The sequence below is a fragment of the Podarcis melisellensis genome, assembly GCF_964234715.1.
Source record: "Podarcis melisellensis genome assembly, chromosome: 6".
Taxonomy (NCBI): domain Eukaryota; kingdom Metazoa; phylum Chordata; class Lepidosauria; order Squamata; family Lacertidae; genus Podarcis; species Podarcis melisellensis.
In genome coordinates, this window is record NC_138538.1 from 35,077,267 (window position 1) to 35,082,728 (window position 5,462).

A 5,462-nucleotide genomic window follows, 5' to 3' on the forward strand; every position below is an offset into this window, starting at 1 on the left:
GAGCTGATTGCTTTAGATAGTCCTCACTTTGAAGTGTCACTCTGCTAACTGTTCAGTAAAGCCTGTATACAGAGAAGCAAGGCACTCCCTATGCTATCCTGCAATACTGAGGCCACCCAGACAACGCATTGGTGTCAGCAAGCTAGTCCAGTGGGGTTAGGGAAAGCAATATAATAAATTCAATGCATGCACTGACCACCCCCCCAAGCCTTGACCAGAGGTTTAACCACACACTGTACACACAAAGAATGTTTCCTGGACAAAACACCACAGCCCTGTTAACTTCTACAAAGATCTGGACCTTCGTCAGCTGGCTATAATAATGCAGACCTACATGATGCTGCCAATCTAGTGATTAAGGGGAGCATTTTGAATCCACCCAATGCCTAAAATTATTAGCAATCAATATGAACAAACATGTTGGAAACCCTTCTGGATGAAATGAGAAATCATATAGAGCCAGAACACTGCAGGAAATGAGCTTTGGTCAGGTACTGAACAAAAAGAGGGAGAAATATCAGGAATCTAGGACGCATTTTGGAAGCAGAAAAAAAGCACATCAGAAATCTTGATAGAACAACATTAAGAATAGAGACTGCAGGTGTGAGGAAAATGAGGTTAAAACAAGAAAGGCATTAGAAGAGGAGCTTGCAGGATGAAGAAGATGAAGCATGTGAAAAGTGAACTGTACAAATGGGGACAAGCCTTGGGCAACAACCAGCATATTGTTCACAAGCCACTAGGAATGCAGTGATGTTGGCCAACCAGTCCAGCAGTATCAGCAAAGGACAGTCAGACAGATTACTGATGGCAAGAGAGAGCACTTAAGAAAGCTGCCTTAGAAAGACTTTTCTACATTTGGAGAAAGCACATGCTCAGCACTTGGATAGCTCCATACATTAGGAGCTAACTCCATAGAATCATAAAATTGTCGAGTTGGAATGGATCCTAAGGACAATCTAGTCCAGCCCCTTGCAATGCAGGAATATGCAGCTGTCCCATACAGGGATCACACCTGCAACCTTGGCACTAATAGCACCACACTCTCCTCAACTGAGCTACCTTGCTTGGAACCTCCCAGGACTTCAAAATCCAAATGATGCACATAGGGGGAGAGGTTACCTTGGTTGTGACAGCATGTGCATGCTGCTAAATAGATTTGTATGCATTATTGCTGTTGCCAGAGGTTGTAATTTCCTGATTTGGTATCAAAATTGTAACATTTTCCCCGAAGCTCTTCCGCCCATGCTTTTTCAGTAGTTCAGGCATCCAAAGCCAGATGCTTTGTAAGTGTATTCACTTTTTTAAAATAATAATAATAATTTTTTTGCTTTTGATTAAACTCTGGTTGATCTCTCTGAATGGATCCAGGCCACATTACCAAGCAGAATTTGGGTTGGTGAGTGTCTTCTTTATTTGTATCAGTTCTCTTGATTGTTTGTTATAACCATTTATGTGGTTGGTCCCCATCTGGATCGAAAACCACGTCTCATTTATTTGGGTTTGAGTGCTTGAAGGGGCAGCTAAATTCCCAAGAGTTTTCCAGTATGGTTGGCGCTATGGGATGTGTGCAGGGCAGGTGATGCCTGAGTACAATTTCTAGAAGGCATTGTGATAAGTGTATTTACATGGCACTAGCAGTGCTTATGTGACAACCTTTAACCAGCAGCGGCTCTCCAGGGTTTCAGGCGGGGCTGTTCCACACTACCTTCTACCTGAACCTTTTAAAACTGGAGGTGTCAGGGATTGAACTTGGGACTTCTTGTGTGCAAAGTATATCCTCGGCCCCTGAGCTGTGGTGCCTTCCTCACTGGCCAATTCCACATGAAGCCAAGGGAAGTTCACCCACCCCAAATGTGTGCTGCACATGGCCAGTTATAAGTGGCTTACACACATTAGATGCCCAGAAGTGCTTTCCATGCAGGTGGTCCATCAAATACATAGCAGATCTCTCTCAGGCACCACTCAGTAGTCCCAGCTAGTTTGAGCACCACAAATCTTCGCATTTTCTTGGAGCTCAAAGGGGGAAATGCAAGGGAGTGTTTGCTTTGAGGATTGGCAAAGCAAATCTCTGCAAATGTTTGAATAATTAAGTGATTCATTTGAAACTGGAGGGAGTATTCCTGTGAGATGGGCAATACCCTTGACAGCAGTTTATATCAAATTTCCAGTGATTCTGTTGTATTAATATAATTACCAGGCAATCAATTTCAATAACTGTAATCATGGACCCATATTTCACTCCTCAATTACCACCCTTATTAGGATTGTTTCTAAATCATCACCTCCTTAAAGAACCCATTGCTAAAATGATTTTCTGAAAAGAGAACAATTCAATAATTACTCTCCATGTTGAGCCAATTAGCCCAGTGGCAGCGGAGCAGAAAGGCATTCTGGCTCTCTGGGACTTCATCAGTGATAACCGCTGAAACCTCAAGCTACTCAACTAGGTTTGTTGGGCTTTTGTTTAAATTTACTTTTAAACGAATTCCAACTTCACAGCTTTCGAACATGAAAAATCTGAATGCATGAACCCATTTTAAGACACAGGACAGGAAGACATATATGGAGGTAATTACTGTAACATAATATTATGTTGACTGACTCCTACCTGAATCCATTGTGTATACAGTGGTACCTCAGGTTACATACGCTTCAGGTTACATATGCTTCAGGTTACAGACTCCGCTAACCCAGAAATAGTGCTTCAGGATGAGAACAGAAATCATGCTCCAGCAGTGCAGCGGCAGCAAGAGGCCCCATTAGCTAAAGTGGTGCTTCAGGTTAAGAACAGTTTCAGGTTAAGAACGGACCGCCGGAACGAATTAAGAACTTAACCCGAGGTCTCACTGTACTTTGTGTGGTGTGGGACCTAGTGTGTTTTCTTTTCCAGTTTAACTTAATCATCACATATCAGTGTTTCCTTCTGATATCCCAGTCTTAAACATGTTCATATGGAAGACCCTCTGAATTCAGTGGAAGTTTTTTCCAATTAAGTCTGAGGACAGGTGCTTTCTCCATATGCAGATGTATTGTTTATTTAGTCAAAGTATTTTAAATCAACCCTTAACTTCAAAGTCTCAGGGTAAAAATATACACAGTCTAAACCAAAAATGTGCAATAAGATTAAAATGGAAATAAACAAAAATGCAGGCTTCAATTCCCCACCTACCTCCCCCCCCCAAAAAAAAACCCTAGAGAAACCTAGCAACAGAAACTCAAATGGTCAATAAACTTCACCCATCCCCAAATGTTTGGGCAAAGACACATGTCTTCACTTGCTGATGAAATGACATCAACGTCATGTTGAGATACACCTCAGAGGAGAAGCAAGTCTAAAGGTGAGGGGTCATCCAGGTAGGACTAAGAGATAACTCCGTCTGAAATCCTGGAGAGCCCCTGGCAGTCAGTAGAGAAAATACTGAGCTAGATGGACCATTGGTTGACTCCGTATAAGGTAGCACCCTATGTTTCTGACATGCTCACTGAAACTGATACACTTACTATGCTTAAAGCATAAGAAAAAAAGGTCATTGCCCAAAGAACCTGCAATCTCAAGTGTTACAGCAGGTGTTGGGAACCTTTGGTGTTCCAGATGTTGCCTAACTACGACTCCCACCAGCCCCAGTAAGGAGGGCCAATGGGCAGGGATGATGAGATTTGTAGTTCAGCAACATCTAGATAGCCTGTATTACAGTGTGGAGGAACAAGAAGAAGGAAATAGATTGGAGAAGAAGGGGTAATGTGTGCCGAGTGCAGTCAAGTGTAGATATTCCTATTTCTTGCTGAAATGAAATGAAATCTGCCAAACGTGAGATTTTGCTGAAACAAGGAGCTCTCTTCTCGGTGTTAAGCAGCCAACAAGGTGCTTTGACTTGCAAATCTCTGAGCTGTCACAGCATTGTTGCATGCTGAAAACTTTTTGGAATATTACATTCTCAAGTGCTACGCCAGAAACAGCCCGTTTAAATGTTCTAAATTCTAACAAATTACATTTCCAACTGTCCAGGAGATCACAGTAACACACAATGAATGCATTTGTGCACACTTCAGGTATAGAATTAAACAGGAAAAATATGATTGTTTGCAGTAAGAAAAGCAGTTCAGAAAGAGTTGCATATAATACATTACCATGTTATACATGATGGTTTTGCACTGCAGTCCTCTGAGATTGTAATGAATAAAATCTTGACAACATTCTTTCCTGCATTAATCATTTTAAGCTGATCCTACAGGATACAAGGGCAAATTAAATTCTATTTGCAATTTCATGCATGGAGCACAGGAGCGGGCAATTCCTGAGCTAGCAGTTTTTCAGTAAGACAAGCGTGTAAGTTGCAATTATGCAGCTACTTTCTCCCATGTGCCAGCTCTCTTATTACTGACAAATTTTGTAAATGAAAATGTATGAATGGTATTAAATTCACCTTCAAGGAGGTAGAAAATTAAAATGAATAACATCAGGCCATGTTTACTGGGGGGTGGGGTGGGGAATCCCACACTGCTTTTAATGTTGAAAATCACAAATGGAAGCCCTTGTTATCTTGGGGTAGGCTGATCTTCTTGTTGATCTTACATGACCCGTCAGAACAAAACAGAACAACCACAAGCTCACAATGAAAACCCCACTTGGTATCATTGGAACAAGCAGAACTATTTCAAGATGAAATCCAAATGGTTCACTGTCTTTTGGTAGTTGTTTATAATTGTATGGCCTACTGTTTCCTCACCACAAAGATATCTTGCTTAACGGGATGGCAGGTTTTTGCTTTTGTTTAAACAGCCAATGATGATAAATACTGCTTTGGCTGCTTTAATTTGGCTGAGATCCAGAGACATGCATTCTGTTCTCTGCTGTGTCATGGGCTCGCTGCAGTTGTTTTTCCATTTCCAACTGAATCCTTCGAAGCAGAGTGGTGCAAGAATTTATATAATGCACTCAAGAAGTGCTAAATGTTTCATGTTCTGCACTTCCCTGAGTCGTAAGGATTTTGAGGGTCAGCCTTTTACAGCATCAGTTCCTTTATGAATGCTCATCAGAGATTTATGTGTGTCTGTAATCTCTCTCCCTCTCTGAATGGGTATATGTATGTGTCTATATCTACACACACACACAAGCCCACAAGCAACCAGGCAGTGCTAATGTGTAAAGCAGAGTCAGTTTCACAAAATATAAATGCCTTGCAGTAACAGCACCCCTCAAAAGACTGCTTCTTAGCAGCCAGTTGCATAAGTCCGCTGGTTACATTCCTACATCTTAACTGTAGGTGGGAAGTGTCCAGTAGTCTCCAGTCATCAAAAGCCACAATTGAAGCAACCATCTTACAGACTTATAGACTCATTCTGCCATTAGCCTGGAAATGGCTATCCTCTTCAATTGACTTAATAGTATTCCTATTACATAGATGTAAAAATGTTACTGCTATTGCGTGCCAAGGCCCTGTGGCCCTGTCTCTCCCTAC